Here is a 24824-nt window from a genome sequence, read left to right as displayed (position 1 = left end):
CACCCTAAAGAATAGTAGATTCTTTATTCAAAATTTATATAAACAGCTAAAATCATAATTTGACCCTGTTTTGTTCCTACAGCATTAACCCCAATAACATTACATCTCCTGTCATTTCCACTAAATTTTAACGACCTCATAGTACATATTATTCACCAATAATGACAAAAGGATGGTTGGCTAAACTAAGATACAGAGCAGCAGCACAAACACACGGCTGTTTAAAACAATATTGCATATCGAAACACTGCCACACAGCAGTGGCAGGTAGGATGGCAGTTTAATACACTATGCAACCCACCTAGAAACGGAGTGTTTTCATTAATAAAGAACTAGATCAGAGGCAGTACACGGAAATGGAGGTGGAGTATGTATATAGCAGAAGGCAAATAAATGATTGATTAATTGAAATGATTAAGAAAATGTAAGATTATTAATTCCGTTGAATTGAAATGATTTCGATAATTTAAGATAGTGAAAAGCTGATTTGGAATTTCGAGTTTGCAGCTCTGCTGCAACTATTCATTTCTTGGCCTCTCTCTCACTTCAACCCTGGTCAGTAATCCTTGGCTATTCTAATAACATTGTATTCTTTTTTGGTTAAAAATGTGCCGCAAATTAAGAAATGTATTAGCGCAACAAAACAAAAAAAAACAAACCCAAAAAATGAAAATACAGCCCATTATAAAAAGAAAAGTGGTGCAAGATGGAATTGTCCTTAGGCCCTCCCACCCGCCTTTCAACACATAAGAGGTGGATTTTTTGGTCTTATGCAGGCATGACAATGAGCTACTTTTTATTACAGGCAATAACTGCTGCTACTGGTGGCTGACTTACACAAACATCCTCAACATCCTCATTAGCGCCAGATATTACATAAGTATCCACAATTTCTCTGTTACCATCTTTACTTGCACTACTCACCCCCACATTTGTAAAGGGTGTAGAAATGGCGGAAGGAGGCTTATCTACAAGTACAATGTCAGAAATGTCAGGCTCGCACATAGCTAATGTGGACACTCCTAGCCTCTGCTCAGGAATTTGTTCTTAAGCCTCAGTGGATTTTTTTAAGACACTGATTTGTCAGTTGAAGGTGACACCCTCTGCCTCTTTAACAGTGAAATATTTAGATTTCAGGTGCCCTCTCTAAAACGTTGTGTCCACTTGACCACATTTGGTAGATGCTAATGTATTATCATAAAAAGCCAAGGAAGGGAGCGCTAGGAGAGTCTAATATTAAATTTATTAATAAAACAATGTTTCAAATGCCACATGAATCACAATATAACTTAGTAAAAAATACACATTTATTTAATAAAATACTAAAATAAATACAGCTGCAATGTATCACTTGAATTAAAAAAATAAATAGTGAAATGACACTTGATATAACCCGTATTTCGCCGTGCGTCCACGGACTAAAAGGTCTTATGGATAGGAGACTGGTGAGAGGTACCTCTTAAATAGTCATTGCTGTTAAGCTGAATATAGTCTCTCCTCTCTTTAGGTGTATGAAAGTCCCACTGTGATGTTAGAGACGGCTCGGCTTAACCGAGCGGGCAGCGTCTCAATAGTTAAATCGTGGACGTTGACAATTAACTGATTCAACGGGAACCGATCACTCCTGTTAGACGGTGTCCGATGTGAAGAAAACTTTTCAGTTGTAAACGCTGTACTGAGCCGGGTATGCAGCGGCTCGATGCAATCGGTGTACAGACAGTTGCACCGCTAGTGGATTGTCCGTAAATAGCGGTAGAAGTCTAATCGGTACACCCGACTAGGAGGCTATCAGGTGAATAAGCAGTCAAATAGAATCCTTTAGTAAAATGCCTTAACGCGTTTCTCGGCCTCTAACGCTGGCCGTTTCATCAGAAGGAAGTTTCACTGTGCATACACTCTGGGCAAAAACGCCCACTGGGTGTATGCACCTTAACACCGAGTCAAACTGCAACCCACAGCCTTTCAGTGATGGGACACAAAGAGAAAACAAGGATAGCAGCGCTGATTCAATTAATAATGAAAATTAAAAAGTGAGATGGATTGGATGAAAACAGATTAAATTTTTTTTATTAATAACTCTGATTAATAACAAATTAAAAGTCAATGTGACCACCGGCAGAATTAGTGAACCAGAAATGTCCGTTCCTTTTAAATAACTGGACACCAGTTTAGGCAGAATATACAGGCTTAGGAGCTGATTGCACAGTCCCGAAAAGGGTAATTACCGCTTCTTATGCCGCTGGAGGGAGAAATATCCCATAGAAGATCCTTCAGTAGGGAGTTGGTAGCATATTCTCAATCCTCACCAGTATGCGGAGCTTGACTTGCGGGATGGTCCTTGGTACGCCTTTGACCTTTGAAAAAGCTGCAGAATCTGCAGCGAAACGCGTCAGGTGCCACCCAGATCACCGTCGTTTTGTTGCTGAACCAGTACCCGGACCATACTGGATGTCCAGAGTTTGCTATTTGGTGGATTCCAACAGGCGTACCAAGGACCATCCCGCAAGTCAAGCTCCGCATACTGGTGAGCATTGAGAAATGCTACCAACTCCCAACTGAAGGATCTTCTATGGGATATTTCTCCCTCCAGCGGCATAAGAAGCGGTAATTACCCTTTTCGGGACTGTGCAATCAGCTCCTAAGCCTGTATATTCTGCCTAAACTGGTGTCCAGTTATTTAAAAGGAACGGACATTTCTGGTTCACTAATTCTGCCGGTGGTCACATTGACTTTTAATTTGTTATTAATCAGAGTTATTAATAAAAATTTTTAATCTGTTTTCATCCAATCCATCTCACTTTTTAATTTTCATTATTAATTGAATCAGCGCTGCTATCCTTGTTTTCTCTTTGTGTATTTTCAGGTATCAGGATTGACTAATCCTGTTTTATAGCAGCAGCATTAGAACAGCAGCCCATATCGCGCCCGAGCACCGTTCTTGGTATTTCCTATCTGTTTCAGTGATGGAAGACTGATAGTCACAGACAGTGCTGCAGTCCATAGCCCTAGTTCACTGATGACACTGAATGTGATACAGTAGCTCATAGCCCTTAATCACAGTCACAACTGATCCCTCTGGTTTTCGTGATACACACATATATAGATATATATATATATTGTGACAAGAACACTGGGATAGTGTTTGAGGGCAGGTATGTTTGTCCCAGGTTCTTGTCTTACATGTTTTAGAAAATGTTAACTTCTAGGAAAAATGCTTTTGTTTTGTCAGAACCTTTTCAGTTTGCTGTAAAAGCTGGGTAAAGGCTCTGAGAGAGAGATAAGGCGAGTTCTAGACATTGGGCCCAGTTCGGGTCTTTGGCCTCACAGAGGGCTAATCAGGGTTTCAGCTGTGGAAGAGTGTTATAGGGCTGCTAGCCTGATTAGTATGGGCAGACTGCCTGGGAAGGCTGCAGGATCTGTGTGAGAGAAACACGCTTTCTGATACAAGTGAGCTACACAGTATTTACTGGAGAACTCTGTGTTTTTGTTTAGTGACAGTTAGGAATATCTTGTGTTTAGTTAGTGCCGGACAGGCAAGGTATTTTCTTTTGGTGTTTGTTTTATTTTCTGTTTCAATAAAACTGGCCGGGGCCAGTTGTACCAGAAACTGGACTTGTGTTGTTCCTCAGCTGCTGCGTGCTGCCATATTCTCCAGGAAGAGGCGCCTTGCACCCCTACAGTGTTACAATATATAGATATATATATATATATATATATATATATATATATATACATATATACATACACACACACACATTATATATATATACATACACACATATAAATATATATATATATATATATACACACACACACACACACACACACATACACGCACATTATATATATATATATATATATATATATTTATTTATTTATTTTAAATACACACCATCCAGCAATAACCTTGAAACCACGAAAAAATAGCACCTACTAGTGTAGTAATTAGAGCAGTGGTTCTCAAACTCGGCTCTCAGGTCCCCACACGGTTCACATTTTCCACATCACACAGCAGCTGCACTGTGTATCACCAACTGTCACATTTTAAAAATCTGCAGGTGACCTGCAAAACATGGACCGTGTGGGGTCCTGAGGACCGAGTTTGAGAACCTGTGAATTAGAGTATTTCAGTCACTTTATAATAGAAATGTGCGGGTTCGGATTTACCCGGATTTCAAAACAGCATCTTATTGGCTCTCGAATATCACGTGTTTTGGTTAGCCAATAAGAAAAATCAGGATAAATCCGAACTCAAATAATTCTGGTACTAAGAACACATCTCTACTTTATAAAGGATAACAACTTGCGTACCAGAGTTAATTTGCAGGAGTATCTTAGTAATATGCTTATACAGTACACCTCCTGCATGAGGATTGGTCCTATTCTTTCACTTTAGGCACACTAGCACAAAGTTTCCACCAGAGCCAGGGGGTGACGAGAATCTTTGCCAAGGCAGCATCACAGCAGCGACATCATTCAGACAAAGATACATACAGTACAAACACCAAGTGGGAACTTACAATGTAGTAGTCTTAGAATTATTTAAAAACCATATGACACTATGAATCGGATATTCTAATTGCAACACTTATGGAAGAGGTCTCACCATATCTAGATATCCTTTTCTTTTAACCACACCCTAATTAAAGTATTAAAAAAACACACTGTGTGGTGGTGTTTGGCAATCAATGAACACACTTGGAGCTTGCACCCTTGCACAGGGTGAAGCAGTTTCTGCTAATTGCATGTTACAGAGGATGATCTGTTACATGCTTATGCAATTTTTATGTAAAACTATTCATGTAATAAAACTATTCATGTAATAAGAACTCATTTAATATAGATTTTATACACTACGCAATAAGTGGCCTTTAGCCTTCTTTGTTGGGTGCTTTTGGTACGGAGATATAATTACAGGAGTTAACACCCTGGAAGGAATTCCACTAAGGACATACTGGAGTATCATTCCACTTGAAGGTCAAAGTGAGCAAAACCTTGGTGGAGGGACATCTCATCTCTTCCATCTATGTATCAGATATATATATACAAAAATTATCTAATCAATGCACAATTCCTATTGCCATACGGTTTTTAAATAATTCTCAAACTACTACACTATAAGCACTCTCTTGGTGTTTGTACTGTTTGTTATCTATTCTAGGGCCAGTGTTGCATGGACCGTCCAATAGGAGCTGCATTTGAAATTTTAAGTAGAAGACACTGTAGGGAAACTACGCAATATTATAAAGTAGCTAGGATGCAGAAACTGGAAACGGTCCTACAGATGTTACCACAGACCCTTTCTGAAAAGAGTTAAACAGGTGACTCAGATATTGTTTTCTTCCATCAATCCTATATGCTTTTTTTTTTTTTGCAACAATTTAATCTGGAGTTAAAATTCACCTGGACCAGCTGGTAGCGTTAATGTGAAATATCTTTGCAACATTAACACCGGATAAATGCTAACCACATACTAATAGCCAAGTGTGTACATGTAGGTCTCAGCTACTGGGACAGAGTCATTAGGAAGGATCAAGCTGTGCTCTTTATACCTTCATGCAGTACCAGGAGCAAGTGTTCCGGAGAAGGGAAGCATTCTCTTGTTTTATGACGTGCAAAGTAGTAAAAGAAAGATACTTTGGACTACACCGAGTGACCACAGATGATAGGAAGTATGGATTTCTAAAGCATGCCCTCAGTGGATGCATAAAAGCCAAAGCCTTCAGGCTTGTGTTAAACCCAAGTAAGCAAAAAGAACGCATGAGTTATTAAAATAGAAATCAAAGGCAAGTGCAATCAGGCTGCAGGTTATTTTCTTAGCCTAAGGAAGGGTAAATTATACACTGCTAACACAAACCAGCAATGATATGTTCAAGTCAATTAGGAATTGTACAAAGCTATTTGTGGTAGCCAGTACTGCATTCTGTCACATAGTGGCTCTGGGACTGAAATGCTGCTACATGAAGCCTGTGCATTTTTTTTTTTATCTGGTTATTATGCACCTTACAGATTGCCCCTTCAACAAGAGAGAGTGAGTGAGTGAGCAGTGAGGGGGGAAAAAAGTATTGCTTAAAAGAGCAGATTAAGTGATTTACACAATTCCACAAGAAAAATAAATAGAAAACATATGACTGCACCAGTTGCCGGCTTTACTTTGTGACCATCACTGGATTTTAAACAAGGCATCAAATGACTGAACACAAGACCTGGGACTCCGACGACTCAACAGAAAAGTTTATTTTTTCTGCTTAAGCAGTATATTTCGTGTGCCAACATGTACTATGACAACACTGTTACCGAAAGTGTACTGAACTGGACTATAACCAGATACACAGCAAGACTGAGGAATAAAAAAAAAAAAAAAGTTCTGTCAAAAGCAAGTAAAGAACAAAAAAAAAACCCATAATTCTAGCAAAAGGAGGATCAGCGTGCAACAAACCTAGATAATAAATGTGATATACAGATTCTAACAAAACTCGGAAAAACTATCACAATTAAAAATAGTTAGTATCCTATACTCCATTATTACAAAAAGGTTCAGGCTCTCTACAAAGGAAAGACACAGGAATAAATTGACTAACTACTGTACTCCTCAGCAATTGGAAAGATAAATTTAACTTTATGTATTTGCGGGTTATAATTATCTTCTTGATAGTTCATGTGCAAATGTGGAATCTCTTGTGACATGTGCTATGAATGACGGTATTGTACAATGCATATGTATATATTACAATATGCATGCTGTAAATTGAATAACTCATTAGCCATATAAATCAACGCTGTCAAAGTGATAACTAGGTTTTATTACAAGAGATCTTAGCAGAACCAGGATCATTATTTTGTTAATATGACACAGCAGCAAATATTGTCCCACAACAAATGTTATTTGCACCTGGAAACTCCATCAAGCTTTGCCATTTGTGCTTGAATAAGCATATCAAACATGGATGTGTCATGCAATGACCAAGAACAGAAATCTAACAGGGTTAAAAGAGGTCCTTTTAACACGAACGTATAGGAGTACATATAATATATAGGTGAGCATATTGCGATAGCTAGATGATTGGATCAGAGCATCTCTAAATGGCATGTCTTGTCAGCTGTTCCAGGTATGCTGAGGTTAGCATACACAGTGATAGCTGCTCAATCAGTCTGGCTTCACTTGTAAAGGTGCATGAAAGGGAGGGGTCACAGCAAACAGAAAGGGGGTGCTTTCCCCCCTGGTATTCCCCTGCACAACTAAATAGTACTTGCAACATTACTTGAAAACAATATGGTACAGGTTGAGTATCCCATATCCAAATATTCCGAAATACGGAATATTCCGAAATACGGACTTTTCTGAGTGAGAGTGAGATAGTGAAACCTTTGTTTTTTGATGGCTCAATGTACACAAACTTTGTTTAATACACAAAGTTATTAAAAATATTGTATTAAATGACCTTCAGGCGGTGTGTATAAGGTGTATATGAAACATAAATGAATTATGTGAATGTAGACACACTTTGTTTAATGCACAAAGTTATAAAAAATATTGGCTATAATTACCTTCAGGCTGTGTGTACAGGTTAAGTATCCCATATCCAAATATCCGAAATACGGAATATTCCGAAATACGGACTTTTTTGAGCGAGAGTGAGATAGTGAAACTTTTGTTTTCTGATGGCTCAGTGTACACAAACTTTGTTTAATACACACAGTTATTAAAAATATTGTATTAAATGACCTTCAGGCTGTGTGTATAAGGTGTATATGAAACATAAATGAATTGTGTGAATGTAGACACACTTTGTTTATTGCACAAAGTTATAAAAAATATTGGCTAAAATTACCTTCAGGCTGTGTGTATAAGGTGCATATAAAACATAAATGCATTCTGTGCTTAGATTTAGGTCCCATTGCCATGATATCTCATTATGGTATGCAATTATTCCAAAATACGGAAAAATCAGATATCCAAAATACCTCTGGTCCCAAGCATTTTGGATAAGGGATACTCAACCTGTATAAGGTGTATATGAAACATAAATGCATTCTGTGCTTAGATTTAGGTCCCATCACCATGATATCTCATTATGGTATGCAATTATTCCAAAATACGGAAAAAATCCCATATCCAAAATACCTCTGGTCCCAAGCATTTTGGATAAGGGATACTCAACCTGTATAAGGTGTATATGAAACAAATGCATTCTGTGCTTAGATTTAGGTCCCATCACCATGATATCTCATTATGGTATGCAATTATTCCAAAATACGGAAAAATCCCATATCCAAAATACCTCTGGTCCCAAGCATTTTGGATAAGGGATACTCAATCTGTAATAGAAATTCAATTATATTTGATGCATGTATTTGCTGTGGTTAGCATCTACCAAAACCAACAGTAGCATGGGTTTCCCAAAGCTCACTGATGCACGAGGGGAGCGAAAGCAAGCCCATCTGGTCATATCCCACAAAAGAGCTACTGTAGCACAAACTGCTGGCAATGATAGAAAGGTGACAGAACACACAGTGCATCACAGCATGCTGTATATGGGACTGCATAGCTGCAGACAGGTCTAAATGCCAGGATCTGGTCTGAAGATCGACACTGTCTAGGTCGACAATGTTTAGGTCGACCAATATAGGTCGGCATGTGCTAGGTCGACAGGGTTTCTAGGACATGTGCTAGGTCGACAGGTCAAAAGGCCGACACGAGTTTTTCACAATCCACGTGGACTACGGTTGGAACGGTAATCTGTGCCTTGCCCGAAGCATGCGAGGGGACACGGTGCACTAATTGGGCTTCCCGGTTACTGTACGGAGAAAACGACACCAAAAAAACATGAAAAACTCATGTCAACCTTTTGACCTGTCAACCTAGCACGTCGACCTAGAAACCCCGTCGACCTTCAGACCCTGTCGACCTAAACATTGTCGACCTAGACACTGTCGATTTGATGATCCACACCCCTAAATGCCCATGTTGACCCCTGTCCACTGCTGAATGCAGCTATAATGGACATGTGCGCCTCAGAACTGAACATCTGAGCAATGGAAGCAGGTGGCCTGGTCTGATAAATCATGTTTTCTATGACCTTATGTGCATGGCCAGGTGCATGTGTGTTGTTTACCTGATGAAGACATGGCACCAGGATGCACTATGGCAGGCATGTCCAAACTGCGGACCTCCAGCTGTTGTGAAACTACATATCCCAGCATGCCCTGACACAGTTTTGCTGTCAGAGAATGCTAAAGCGGAGTCAGGGCATGCTGGGATGTGTAGTTTCTCAACAGCTGGAGGGCCGCAGTTTGGACATGCCTGCACTATGGGAAGAAAACAAGCCAGTGTGGTGATTTAGCAATATTCTGCCAGGAAAACCTTGGATCCTGCCATTCATGTGGATGTTACTTTGACATGCACCACCTACCTATACTTTGTTGCACATCGAGCACACCCCTTCATGGTAACTCTATTCCCTGATGGCAAAGGTCTCTGTCAGCAGGATAATGCACTCTACAACAACTATTTGGGCATAGTTTAAGAAAGGAACATGACAGACTAAAAGGATTTTACTTGGCCTCCAAATTCCCCAGATCGCAAGACATCGAGCATCTGTGGGGAATCATGGAGGCTCCACCCGGCAATTTACAGGACTTAAGCTGGATACACACTTGCGTATAGGCTCCACACTATTGCCTAGTGTTTTCCTTACCCTCCCGGGCAGCCGATATAATGCGTACACACTGTACTATATCGTAAACGATATCGTACAGTGACATCATCCCGCCGCCGGCCCGTACATACAGGTTCTGAAGATATTGACAGATAGAGATGCATGTACGAGGGCAACAGAGGGGGTCGATAATGACCACCAGGAGCATGCATCATTAATCATTTGTAACATACACACTGGGTGATATTACAAACGATATTGCTCAGAAGGGTGAAAATGAAAAATATAATTAAAAATATTGCATAGTGTGTATGCATCTTTAAACGTCTTGGTGCCAGATATCACTGGACACCTTTAGAGGTCAAGAAGAGTATATGCCTGAACGGGTCTGAGCTGTTTTGGCAGCACAAGAGGGACCTACACAATATTAGACAGGTGGTTTTGATGTTATGGCTGATATAGATATTGTTTAAGTGTTTTTTTAAAGATATATCTAACCTCTGTAGCAGTCTTTGTTTTGACAGTGTCTAATAAGAGTCAACACATTGACAATCAATGGTATCCCTTATTCAAAATTAATAAGGGCCATTCAATTAAATATGATGTAAAATCACGTTCCAGCATAAGGTAGGGAGATAAGTAGTGTGCACATAGCCTGTATACAGTATACGACAGTCTAATACTGTGCACTTTCCAGTCCATCCCTATGAGGGTTCAAGATAAAATGCACAATGCAAGGTGCTGTTGCCGACGTTCCCCCTGTATGCCCGCATCTTCCCTACATCGCATTTAAAAGAATTGCCCCAACTGAATTTGTTTGTGTGGAATATATACAGCGTAAGGTATCCTCACTATCAAAAGAAAAGGGAACTAGTAGAAGCTTCATTGTGAGAGCGTTTAAAAAAAAAATGGACGTACATACATTTATATCTATTTACACGTAGGTAGCCGTAAACACAGGGAAATCATGTTGATTATAGATTTCTGTATATTTACATGCATTTACACTAATATGATTAACTGTAATATAAGAGGGTAATGTAAAACAAAATTCCTATTTAGCCACTTTTTCTTTTTAATTAAAATGGTTCCCAGCAGTGAAGTTTTCCTATTTAAAGTCACAGCAGTGAGCCAGAGTTAAGGTGGGTACACACCAGTAGATATATCTGCAGATCAATTGATCTGCAGATATATCTATGTACGGATCGGGCAGTGTGCTGTGCATATACACTGCCCGATCCGTCGGGGGACTGACGTCATGAACTGGGCGGGCGCCCGCCCGTCCGTCCGCCCAGTTCAGCTGTCAATCACCGCCGGCCGCTGCAGCATGTGTACAGGCGGTCGGACGACCGCCCCGTACACACACAGCAACGCGCCAATATATCGTTAGATCTATTGGCCGTCGGCTGTGCTGCGCAGCCGACGCGATACGTCTGTGAACGACGGAGTTCACAGACGTATCGCCCGTACACACTGGCCGACGGTCCCGCGATGTATCGGCCGTTCAAGAGAACGGCCGATATATCGACCAGTGTGTACGGGCCTTTACACTCCATGGCTGCATTTTACTGGCAGTCAGGTTCACCGCCAGCTCTGACTCACCACCATAACAAGCTTCAAACAACAGCACAGCTGCAGCTCAGCCCTGTCTAGTGCAGACAAACTACTGGACGCTAGCACTGCGTTATGTCTGCTTTATGTGACCGTGTCGTGCAATCTCGGGATTCCGCAGAATATTTTTTATAAAACACAGCTAAAGAATAGTCATAAGAGGTGTTTCGTGTAGTATACCTACTGTACTATCGAGGAAAACGCTCCAAACTTTATTTTATATGTATGTAACCACAAACACTAAAAGAAGAAGCATCCATGGTCTGATTAATAGATTGTGTCCGGATGATAGGTCTACAGTCGATAGGTCGACATAGGCAAAAGGTCAACACGGCAATGGTCGACACAGGAAAAGGTTGACATGAGATATAAAAAAAATAAATCATACTTTACCATCCACATGGACTAAGATATGTAATAAACCTCAGCGAAGTGAGCTATGCAAGGGGGCGCGGTGCACGTATTGGGGTTCCCAGTCATTTTACGGAGAAAACACCACCCCCAAAAACACAAATTTATACCTACCAGTAATTTATTTTCTCGTAGTCTGTAGTGTATACTGGGGAAAGGTACTTCGTATTGTGGGGTATAGATTGGGTCCATTGGAGCCATGGCACTTTAAGAAATGAATGTGTGCTGGCTCCTCCCCTCTATGCCCTTCCCCAGTCTCCGTCTAGGAAAACCGTGCCCTAGGAGACTTACTTTGAGAGAAGTCTCCTAGGGACTCGGAATCCTCAAAGTCTCGCGTAGCCACAGGCACCACAATTGGTTGGTTCATATGAAAAGATGACACCACCTTAGGCAAGAATTGAGGACGGGTCCGCAATTCCGCTCTATCCATATGGAAAACCAGATAGGGGCTTTTATGAGACAAAGCCGCCAATTCCGACACTCGCCTAGCCGAAGCCAAGGCTAACAACATGACCACCTTCCAAGTGAGATATTTTAACTCCACCGTTTTAAGTGGTTCAAACCAGTGTGACTTAAGGAAACTCAACACCACGTTAAGGTCCCAAGGAACCACCGGAGGTACAAAAGGAGGCTGAATATGCAGCACTCCCTTCACAAAAGTTTGTACTTCTGGGAGAGAAGCCAATTCTTTTTGAAAGAAAACGGATAAGGCCGAAATCTGAACCTTAATGGAGCCTAATTTTAGGCCCAAATTCACTCCAGTTTGTAGGAAGTGAAGGAAACGGCCCAGATGGAATTCTTCCATAGGAGCATTCCTGGCCTCACACCAAGAAACATTTTCGCCATATACGGTGATAATGTTTAGCTGTCACGTCCTTCCTAGCCTTTATCAGAGTAGGAATGACCTCATCCGGAATGCCCTTTTCCGCTAGGATCCGGCGTTCAACCGCCATGCCGTCAAACGCAGCCGCGGTAAGTCTTGGAACAGACAAGGCTCCTGTTGCAACAGGTCCTGTCTTAGAGGAAGAGGCCACGGATCATCTGTGAGCATCTCCTGCAGATCCGGTTACCAAGCCCTTCGTGGACAATCTGGAACAATGAGAATTGTCTGTACTCCTCTTTTTCTTATTATTCTCAACACCTTTGGGATGAGAGGAAACACATAGACCGACTGGAACACCCACGGTGTCACTAGGGCGTCCACAGCTACCGCCTGAGGGTCTCTTGACCTGGCGCAATACCTCTGCAGCGGACGCCATCATGTCTATCTGGGGCAGTCCCCACTGACTTGCAATCTGTGCGAAGACTTCCTGATGAAGCCCCCACTCTCCTGGATGCAAGTCGTGTCTGCTGAGGAAGTCTGCTTCCCAGTTGTCCACTCCCGGAATGAACACTGCTGACAGTGCGCTTACATGATTTTCCGCCCAGCGAAGAATCCTGGTGGCTTCCGCCATTGCCACTCTGCTCCTTGTGCCGCCCTGGCGGTTTACATGAGCCACTGCGGTGATGTTGTCTGACTGGATCAGAACTGGTAAGTCGCGAAGCAAGGTCTCCGCTTGACAAAGGGCGTTGTATATGGCCCTCAGCTCCAGGACGTTGATGAGAAGACAAGTCTCTTGACTTGACCAAAGACTCTGGAAGTTTCTTCCTTGTGTGACTTCTCCCCAACCTCGGAGGCTCGTGTCCGTGGTCACCAGAACCCGGTCCTGAATGCCGAACCTGCGGCCCTCTAGAAGGTGAGCATTCTGCAGCCACCACAGGAGAGATACCCTGGCCCTAGGGGACAGGGTGATCAACTGATGAATCTGTAGATGTGACCCGGACCACATGTCCAGTAGGTCCCACTGGAAGGTCCTCACATGGAACCTGTCGAATGGAATGGCTTCGTAAGATGCCACCATCTTTCCCAGGACTCGAGTGCAGTGTTGCACTGACACCTGTTTTGGTTTCAATAGGTTCCTGACCAGAGTCATGAGTTCTTGAGCCTTTTCCATTGGAAGATAAACCCTTTTTTCTGGTCCGTATCCAGAATCATGCCCAAGAAGGTCAGACGAGTCATAGGAACCAGCTGCAACTTCGGGATAATGAGAATCCAGCCGTGTTGCTGTAACACCTTCAGTGAAAGGGACACGCTGTTCAGTAACCGCTCTCGTGATCTCGCTTTTATGAGACCGTCCAAGTATGGGATAATTGTGACACCCTGCTTGCGCGGGAGCACCATCATTTCCGCCATTACCTTGGTGAAAATTCTCGGGGCCGTGGAAAGCCCAAACGGCAACGTCTGAAATTGGTAATGACAATCCTGTACCGCAAATCTCAGGTACGCCTGATGAGGTAAATATATGGGAACATGAAGGTATGCATCCTTTATGTCCAGAGATACCATAAAATCCCCCCCTTCCAGGCTGGCGATGACCGCCCTGAGCGATTCCATCTTGAACTTGAACCTTTTCAAGTATAGGTTCAGGGATTTTAAATTTAAAATGGGTCTGACCGAACCGTCCGGTTTCGGGACTACAAACAGGGTTGAGTAATATCCCCTCCCTTGTTGAAGTAGGGGAACCTTGACCACCACCTGTTGCAGATACAATTTGTGAATTGCATTTAACACTATCTCCCTTTCTGGAGGAGAAGTCGGCAGGGCCGATTTGAAAAACCGGCGAGGAGGCACCTCTTCGAATTCCAGCTTGTAACACTGAAAAACAATTTCTATTGCCCAGGGATCCACCTGTGAGTGAACCCAGATGCGGCTGAAAATTCGAAGACGTGCCCCCACTGGGGCGGACTCCCTTAGCGGAGCCCCCGCGTCATGCGGTGGATTTTGTAGAGGCCGGGGAGGACTTCTGTTCCTGGGAACTAGCTGTGTTGTGCAGCTTTTTCCCTCTACCCTTACCTCTGGCAAGAAAGGACGCACCTCGTACTCTCTTGTTTCTTTGTGACCGAAAGGACTGCATTTGATAATGTGGTGCTTTCTTAGGCTGTGAGGGAATATAAGGCAAAAAATTTGATTTACCAGCTGTAGCTGTGGAGACCAGGTCTGAGCGACCTTCCCCAAACAATTCCTCACCCCTGTAAGGTAAACCTCCATATGCCTCTTTGAGTCGGCATCACCTGTCCATTGCCGGGTCCATAGGACTCGTCCTAGCGTTGATTCTAGAACCCAGTAGACCAATGTCTCTCTGAGCATCTCTCATATATAAGACAGCATCTTTTATATGTCCTAGGATCAATAAGATGGTATCCTTATCCAGGGTTTCAATTTCCGCTGATAAGGTATCTGTTCATGCTGCTACAGCACTACACACCCAAGTCGACGCAATAGCTGGTCTGAGTAAGGAACCCGAATGCGTGTAAATGGACTTCAAGGTAACCTCCTGCTTGAGATCAGCAGGATCCCTGAGGGTAGCCGTATCTTGGGATGGCAGCGCTACCTTCTTGGATAAGCGTGTCAACGCTTTGTCCCCCCTAGGGGAGGATTCCCACCGTATCCTGTCCGTTGGCGGGAAAGGATACGCCATAAGAATCCTTTTGGGAATCTGCAGTTTTTTGTCTGGAGATTCCCAAGCTTTTTCACATAACTCGTTCAGCTCATGTGAGGGAGGAAAGGTTACTTCAGGTTTCTTTCCTTTATACATGTGCACCCTCGTGTCAGGGACAGGGGGTTCCTCTGTGATATGCAAAACATCTTTTATTGCAATAATCATATATCAAATACATTTAGCCAATTTTGGCAGTAATTTAGCATCATCGTAGTCGACACTGGAGTCAGAATCCGTGTCGGTATCTGTGTCTACTATTTGGGATAGTGGGCGCTATTGAGACCCCGAAGGTCCCTGCGACATAGAGACAGACATGGTTTGATTCCCTGGCTGTTGTCTAATCTTTTGTGCAATAAATTTACATTAGCACTTAAAACATTCCACATATCCATCCAGTCAGGTGTCGGCGTTGTCGACGGAGACACCACATTCATTTTCTCCTCCTCCGGAAAGTCTTCTACCTCAGACATGTCGACACACGCGTACCGACACACCACACACTCAGGGAATCCTCTTATCTGAAGACAGTTCCCCCACAAGGCCCTTTGGAGAGACAGAGAGAGAGAATATGCCAGCACACACCCAGCGCTATATGACCCAGGAAAAAACACAATATGTTTACCTAGATAGCGCTGTAATCTGTATATTGCGCCAATTATGTGCCCCCCCCCCCCTTCTTTAAAACCCTCTTTCACCGTGGATAAGCAGGGGAGAGTCCGGGGAGCTTCCTCTCAGCGCTGTGCTGTGGAGAAAATAGCGCTGGTGAGTGCTGAGGAAGAAGCCCCGCCCCCTCAGCGGCGGGCTTCTGTCCCGCTCAAATACCTAAAAAACCTGGCTGGGGCTCTTTATATATACAGTGCCCAGCTGTATATATATACTTTTGCCAGAAAACGAGGTTTATTGCTGCCCAGGGCGCCCCCCCCCCACCCTGCGCCCTTACCGTGTCTGTCTGTGTGTGCTGCGTGAGAGCAATGGCGCACAGCTTTACTGCTGTGCGTTACCTCAGTGAAGATCTGAAGTCTTCTGCCGCCTCTGAAGTCTTCTTTCTTCTCATACTCACCAGGCTTCTATCTTCCGGCTCTGCGAGGAGGACGGCGGCGCGTCTCTGGGACGGACGGCGAGGGTGAGACCTGCGTACCGATCCCTCTGGAGCTAATGGTGTCCAGTAGCCTAAAAAGCAGAGCCTTGAAACTCACAGAAGTAGGTCTGCTTCTCTCTCCTCAGTCCCACGATGCAGGGAGCCTGCTGCCAGCAGGCTCCCCGAAAATAAAAAAACAAACAAAATACTTTCTTTTAGGAAACTCAGGAGAGCTCCCTGTAATGCACCCAGTCTCCTCTGGGCACAGTAGTAAACTGAGGTCTGGAGGAGGGGCATAGAGGGAGGAGCCAGTGCACACCCATACCTAAAGTCTTTCTTAAAGTGCCCATGTCTCCTGCGGAGCCCGTCTATCCCCATGGTCCTTACGGAGTCCCCAGCATCCTCTAGGACGTAAGAGAAATTAAATATGGGCTCTTACATGGTAAGGCCCCCAATTCGGATGCACGTCTGGCAGATGCTAAAGCCAGTAACATGACAGTCTTCCACGTCAGATATTTCAAGACCACCTTATTCAAGGGTTCAAACCAGTCCGACTGGAGAAAAGCCAAAACCATGTTGAGATCCCATGGAGCTGTGGGAGGGACAAACAGCGGCTGTATGTGGAGAGCTCCCTTCAAGAAGGTCTGTACTTCCGGCAGGCCCGCCAACTGTTTCTGGAAAAAATCGAGAGCGCCGAAATCTGAAACTTGATGGAGCCCAAACGTAGGCCCAAATCCACTCCTGCTTGCAGGAAAAGCAGAAACCAGCCAAGGCAAAACTCCGTAGGAGGATTACTTCTACCCCCAAACCACGAAACATATTTCTTCCAGATACGGTGGTAATGTTTAGACGTGAACCCATTCTCCCCCCCCCCCCCCCACTTACAAGCCTGAATCATGGTGGACACAAGCATGGGAGGGAGACCCTTTCTCGCCAAAATCTTCCTCTCAATCTCCACGCCGTCAAACGTAGCTGTTGTAAGTCTGGATAGATGAACGTAAAATATTTTTAGAGCGCTTGATATAAAAACTGTGTTAGTGCAAAACCTGTAAAGGAAAATGATTAGTATGTATAAATGTTAACAGCTCTTTTTGAATTATATTTGGTCCATTATGAGGAGGGGGTTCCCATATTGCCGTTTTTAGTGGAGCAGTAGGTATATATTTAAATCCTATCTGTCACTGTCTAAAAATACCTCCAGTGTTAGCTGGTCTGTATCAGCGGCTTTTCCTCTCAGCGCGCCTGTCCGTTATCGCGTTGACGGCTGGTTCCCTCAATATGTGGTCCTCCGTTCGCCCGTCGTCGGCTTGGAAAAAAAACACAAAAGTTCTCGTGCCTACAAGCCGTTTTACTAGGATAAATTATCAGACAATACACCAGAGAAGAACGTTTGTGAACTTTTCCCAAGCCGCGAACGGAGGACCACATATTGAGTGAATCGGCCGTCAGCCGGATAATGGACAGGCGCGCTGGGAGAGAAGCTGCTGCCATAGGAATCCACTGCCGCCAGCAACACAGCGCGCAGAGAGGAAAAGCCGCTGATACAGACCAGCTAACACTGGAGGTATTTTTAGATAGAGACAGATAGGATTTACATATATACCTACTGCTCCACTCAAAACGACAATATGGGAACCCCCTCCTCATAATGGACCAAATATAATCCAAAAAGAGCTGTTTACATTTATACATAATAATCATTTTCCTTCACAGGTTTTGCACTAACATTTTTAGAGCGCTTGATATAAAAATAAGATTTTACTCACCGGTAAACCTATTTCTCGTAGTCCGTAGTGGATGCTGGGAACTCCGTAAGGACCATGGGGAATAGCGGCTCCGCAGGAGACTGGGCACAACTAAAGAAAGCTTTAGGACTACCTGGTGTGCACTGGCTCCTCCCACTATGACCCTCCTCCAGACCTCAGTTAGGATACTGTGCCCGGAAGAGCTGACACAATAAGGAAGGATTTTGAATCCCGGGTAAGACTCATACCAGCCACACCGTATAACTCGTGATGCTATACCCAGTTAACAGTATGAATAACTGAGCCTCACCAACAGATGGCTCATAACAATAACTCTTTAGTTAAGCAATAACTATATACAAGTTTTGCAGACAATCCGCACTTGGGATGGGCGCCCAGCATCCACTACGGACTACGAGAAATAGATTTACCGGTGAGTAAAATCTTATTTTCTCTGACGCCCAAGTGGATGCTGGGAACTCCGTAAGGACCATGGGGATTATACCAAAGCTCCCAAACGGGCGGGAGAGTGAGGATGACTCTGCAGCACCGAATGAGCGAACTCTAGGTCCTCCGTAGCCAGGGTATCAAACTTGTAGAATCTTGCAAAAGTGTTTGAACCCGACCAAGTAGCAGCTCGGCAAAGTTGTAAAGCCGAGACCCCTCGGGCAGCCGCCCAAGAAGAGCCCACTTTCCTCGTGGAATGGGCCTTTACAGATTTAGGATGCGGCAGTCCAGCCGCAGAATGTGCAAGTTGAATCGTGCTACAGATCCAGCGAGCAATAGTCTGCTTAGAAGCAGGAGCACCCAGCTTGTTGGGTGCATACAGGATAAACAGCGAGTCAGTTTTTCTGACTCCAGCCGTCCTGGAAACATATTTTCAGGGCCCTGACTACGTCCAGCAACTTGGAGTCCTCCAAGTCCCGTGTAGCCGCAGGCACCACAATAGGTTGGTTCACATGAAAAGCTGATACCACCTTAGGAAGGAATTGGGAACGCGTCCTCAATTCCGCCCTATCCACATGAAAAATCAGATAAGGGCTTTTGCATGACAAAGCAGCCAATTCTGATACACGCCTGGCCGACGCCAAAGCCAACAGTATGACCACTTTCCACGTGAGGTATTTTAGCTCCACGGTTTTAAGTGGCTCAAACCAATGCGACTTCAGGATATCCAACACCACGTTGAGATCCCACGGTGCCACTGGAGGCACAAACGGGGGCTGAATATGCAGCACTCCCTTAACAAAAGTCTGAACTTCAGGCAGTGAAGCCAGTTCTTTTTGGAAGAAAATGGACAGAGCCGAAATCTGGACCTTAATGGAACCCAATTTTAGGCCCAAAGACACTCCTGACTGTAGGAAGTGCAGAAAACGAGCCAGTTGAAATTCCTCCGTTGGGGCCTTTCACCAAGCAACATATTTTCGCCAAATACGGTGATAATGTGTTAAGGTCACATCTTCCTCGCCTTAATCAGCGTAGGAATGACTTCCTCCGGAATGCCTTTTTCCTTTAGGATCCGGTGTTCAACCGCCATGCCGTCAAACGCAGCCGCGGTAAGTCTTGGAACAGACAGGGTCCCTGCTGCAGCAGGTCCTGTCTGAGCGGCAGAGGCCATGGGTCCTCTGAGATCATTTCTTGAAGTTCTGGGTACCAAGATCTTCTTGGCCAATCCGGAACCACGAGTATAGTTCGTACTCCTCTCTTTCTTATTATTCTCAGTACCTTGGGTATGAGAGGCAGAGGAGGGAACACATACACCGACTGGTACACCCACGGTGTTACCAGAGCGTCCACAGCTATCGCCTGAGGGTCCCTTGACCTGGCGCAATATCTTTGTAGCTTTTTGTTGAGGCGGGACGCCATCATGTCCACCTGTGGCCTTTCCCACTGGTGTACAATCATTTGGAAGACTTCTGGATGAAGTCCCCACTCTCCCGGGTGGAGGTCGTGCCTGCTGAGGAAGTCTGCTTCCCAGTTGTCCACTCCCGGAATGAACACTGCTGACAGTGCTAACACGTGATTCTCCGCCCCAACGGAGAATCCTTGTGGCTTCTGCCATCGCCATCCTGCTTCTTGTGCCGCCCTGTCGGTTTACATGGGCGACCGCCGTGATGTTGTCTGACTGAATCAGTACCGGCTGGTGTTGAAGTAGGGGCCTTGCCTGACTTAGGGCATTGTAAATGGCCCTTAGTTCCAGAATATTTGTGTGTAGGGCAGTCTCCTGACTTGACCATAGTCCTTAGAAATTTCTTCCCTGAGTGACTGCCCCCCAGCCTCGAAGGCTGGCATCCGTGGTCACTAGGACCCAGTCCTGTATGCCGAATCTGCGGCCCTCTAGAAGATGAGCACTCTGCAGCCACCACAGTAGAGACACCATGGCCCTTGGGGACAAGGTTATCAGCCGATGCATCTGAAGATGCGATCCAGACCACTTGTCCAGCAGATCCCACTGAAATATTCTTACCATCTTTCCCAGGACTCGTGTGCAGTGATGCACCGACACCTGTTTTGGTTTTAGGAGGTCTCTTACAAGAGATGACAACTCCCTGGCCTTCTCCTCCGGGAGAAACCCTTTTTTCTATTCTGTGTCCAGAACCATCCCCAGGAACAGTAGACACGTTGTAGGAACCAGCTGCGACTTCGGGATATTCAGGATCCAGCCGTGCTGTTGTAGCACTGTCTGAGCTAGTGCTACTCCGATCAACAACTGTTCCCTGGACCTCGCCTTTATAAGGAGATCGTCCAAGTACGGGATAATTATGACTCCCTTTTTTCGAAGGAGTATCATCATTTCTGCCATTACCTTGGTAAATACCCTCGGAGCCGTGGATAGACCAAACGGCAACGTCTGGAATTGGTAATGACAGTCCTGTACCACAAATCTGAGGTACTCCTGGAGAGGGGGGTAAATGGGGACATGCAGGTAAGCATCCTTGATGTCCAGCGATACCATGTAATCCCCCTCGTCCAGGCTCGCAATAACCGCTCTGAGCGATTCCATTTTGAACTTGAACCTTCTTATGTAAGTGTTCAGTGATTTTAGATTTAAAATGGGTCTCACCGAACCGTCCGGTTTCGATACCACAAACAACGTGGAATAATAACCCCTTCCCTGTTGCAGGAGTGGTACCTTGATTATCACCTGCTGAGAGTACAGCTTGTGAATTGCCTCCAGCACTGCCTCCCTGTCTAGGGGAGTTGTTGGCAAAGCTGATTTGAGGAAACGGCGAGGGGGAGACGTCTCGAATTCCAGCTTGTAACCCTGATATACCACTTGTAGAATCCAGGGATCTACCTGTGAGCGAGCCCACTGGTCGCTGAAGTTCCGGAGACGGGCCCCCACCGCACCTGGCTCCGCCTGTGGAGCCCCAGCGTCATGCGGTGGACTTAGAGGAAGCGGGAGAGGGCTTTTGCTCCTGGGAACTGGCTGTATGGTGCAACTTTTTCCCCCTGCCTCTGCCTCTGGGCAGTAAGGACGCGCCTTTAACCCGCTTGCCTTTCTGTGGCCGAAAGGACTGTACCTGATAATACGGTGCTTTCTTTGGCTGTGAGGGAACATGGAGTAAAAATGTCGACTTTCCAGCAGTTGCTGTGGAGACAAGGTCCGAGAGACCCTCCCCAAACAATTCCTCACCTTTGTAAGGCAAAACCTCCATGTGCCTTTTAGAATCTGCATCACCTGTCCATTGCCGGGTCCACAATACCCTCCTGGCAGATATGGACATTGCATTTACTCTAGATGCCAACCGGCAAATATCCCTCTGGGCATCTCTCATATACAAGAGTGCATCCTTAATATGCTCTATGTTTAGCAATATAGTGTCCCTGTCCAGGGTATCAATGTTATCAGACAGGGAATCTGACCACGCGGCTGCAGCACTGCACATCCATGCTGAAGCAATAGCCGGTCGCAGTATAAAACCTGAGTGTGTATACACAGACTTCAGGATAGCCTCCTGCTTTCTATCTGCAGGCTCCTTTAGGGCGGCCGTATCCGGAGACGGTAGTGCCACCTTTTTTGACAAGCGTGTGAGCGCTTTATCCACCCTAGGGGATGTCTCCCAACGTAACCTATCCTCTGGCGGGAAAGGGTACGCCATTAGTAATCTTTTAGAAATCACCAGTTTCTTATCGGGGGAAGCCCACGCTTCATCACACACTTCACTCAACTCATCAAAAACCACTGGTTGCTTTTTCTCCCCAAACATAATACCCTTTTTTGTGGTACCTGGGTAAAGATCAGAAATGTGCAACACATCTTTCATTGCCGTTATCATGTAACGGATGGCCCTATTTGAATGTACCGTGGTCTCACCGTCGTCGACACTGGAGTCAGTATCCGTGTCGACGTCTGTATCTGCCATCTGCGGTAGCGGGCGTTTTAGGGGCCCCGATGGCTTTTGAGACGCCTGGGCAGGCACGGGCTGAGAAGCCGGCTGTCCCACATCTGTCATGTCGTCAAACCTTTTGTGTAAGGAGTTGACACTGTCACGTACTTCCTTCCACATATCCATCCACTCAGGTGTCGACCCCGCAGGGGGTGACATCACATTTATCGGCCCCTGCTCCGACTCCACATAAGCCTCCTCATCAAACATGTCGACACAGCCGTACCGACACACCACACACACACAGGTAATGCTCTGACTGAGGACAGGACCCCACAAAGCCCTTTGGGGAGACAGAGAGAGAGTATGCCAGCACAAACCAGAGCGCTATATAATGCCGGGATTTACACTACTCACAGTGATTTCCCTTATAGCTGCTTATTACACAGAATTGCGCCTAAATTTAGTGCCCCCCCTCTCTTTTTTACCCTTATGTAGTCTGAAACTGCAGGGGAGAGCCTGGGAGCGATCCTTCCAGCGGAGCTGTGAGAGGAAATGGCGCCAGTGTGCTGAGGGAGATAGCCCCGCCCCTTTTTCGGCGGACTTCTCCCGCTTTTATTAAATTAATGTGGCAGGGGTATTTTACACACACATATATAGCCTATTAAGCTATATTATGTGTGTTTGCCACCTGTAAGGTACTTAAATTGCTGCCCAGGGCGCCCCCCCCCCCCCCCAGCGCCCTGCACCCATAGTGACCGGAGTGTGTGGTGTGCACAGGGAGCAATGGCGCACAGCTGCAGTGCTGTGCGCTACCTTAATGAAGACAGGAGTCTTCAGCCGCCGATTTTGAGGAAGATCTTCTTGCTTCTGGCTCTGCAAGGGGGACGGCGGCGCGGCTCCGGGACCGGACGATCATGGACGGGCCCAGTGTTCGATCGCTCTGGAGCTAATGGTGTCCAGTAGCCTAAGAAGCCCAAGCTAGCTGCAAGCAGGTAGGTTCGCTTCTCTCCCCTAAGTCCCTCGTAGCAGTGAGTCTGTTGCCAGCAGATCTCACTGAAAATAAAAAACCTAAAATATACTTTCTTTTTCTAGGAGCTCAGGAGAGCCCCTAGTGTGCATCCAGCTCAGCCGGGCACAAAATTCTAACTGAGGTCTGGAGGAGGGTCATAGTGGGAGGAGCCAGTGCACACCAGTTAGACCTAAAGCTTTCTTTAGTTGTGCCCAGTCTCCTGCGGAGCCGCTATTCCCCATGGTCCTTACGGAGTTCCCAGCATCCACTAGGACGTCAGAGAAAACTATTTAAAATTTTATCTATTATTCCCTTTTTAAGAGCTGCTTTTTTTTTTACAACACACAAGTACAGTGAAATATTTATTTACTGGATAGACGAACGGTCCTCATTAAAGAAAATCCTCGATCAACGGTAGCGGCCATGGATCCTCCAGAGACATTGCCAGGAGGTCCGCATATCAGGCCCTTCGAGGACAATTTGGGGTAATTAGAATTGCCTGAACTCTTTCCTTTGAGTCTTTTTAGAACTCTTGGAATGAGAGGAATCGGAGGGAACCGATACACAAACTAATAAGACCACTGAGCTGTCAGGGTGTCCACCACCGTCGCCAGTGGGTCCCTTGTTCTGGAACAGTAACGACCGTGTTTCCTGTTGCGAAGAGACGCCATCAGGTCTATCTGTGGACAACCCCACCGATGAACTAGTTGCCGAAACACCTGAGGGCCCCATTCCCCCGGATGGAGGTCGTGCCTGCTGAGGAGGTCCGCTTCCCAATTGTCCACCCCTGGAATGAATATGGACGAGATAGCTCTTGCATTGGCTTCTGCCCAGAGGATTATCTTTGAAACCTCTCTCTTTGCGGCCCTGCTTCTTGTTCCGCCTTGTCGGTTATGTACACCACCGCCCTGGCGTTGTCCGACTGTACCAGGATAGCCTGATTCTGAAGGAGAGGGGAGGCCTGGAGAAGAGCATTGTAAATTGGCCTGAGTTCTAGGATGTTGATTGGAAGTGTCGCTTCCTGGCTCAACCACTGCCCTGGAACTGGGACACTTGAGTCACAGCCCCCCATCCCCGAAGGCTGGCATCCGTCGTCAGTAGAGTCCAAGACCGTGTATTGAAACTCCGACCCTCAACCAGATGGGAGACCCGTAGTCACCACAGCAGGGAGATCGTTGCTCTCGGCGATAGTGTTAATACACTGGTGCATGTGTGCATGAAACCTGCCGTTCTGAATCGCCTTTTATGAGGCCACCATCTTGCCCAGCAATCGTAGATGGATCGACAGTTTGTGTGGTCTTAGCACTGAGTGGACCATATCAATTCCTGTAATGACAGTTTCAGACCATTTTACTATGGCCCTAGAAATCCACCCACAGACAATTGTAGGATGTTAAGCTACACCCGCTGCCGTATAGATTGACTTGAGAGTAGTTTA

At 45.3% G+C, this 24824-nt stretch overlaps 1 protein-coding gene across 2 annotated transcripts in view; it reads right to left on the bottom strand.

The window, feature by feature from the left end:
• ATRX (ATRX chromatin remodeler) overlaps nt 1-24824 on the bottom strand; it is a 561376-nt gene that overhangs the window by 154303 nt on the left and 382249 nt on the right. The gene's annotated exons all lie outside the window — the stretch shown is intronic.

Source organism: Pseudophryne corroboree, chromosome 8 (assembly GCF_028390025.1).
Source record: "Pseudophryne corroboree isolate aPseCor3 chromosome 8, aPseCor3.hap2, whole genome shotgun sequence".
In the NCBI taxonomy this organism is placed as follows: Eukaryota; Metazoa; Chordata; class Amphibia; order Anura; family Myobatrachidae; genus Pseudophryne; species Pseudophryne corroboree.
The sequence above is the reverse complement of the archived record's forward strand: the minus strand, read 5'-3'. Positions and strand labels throughout refer to the sequence as shown.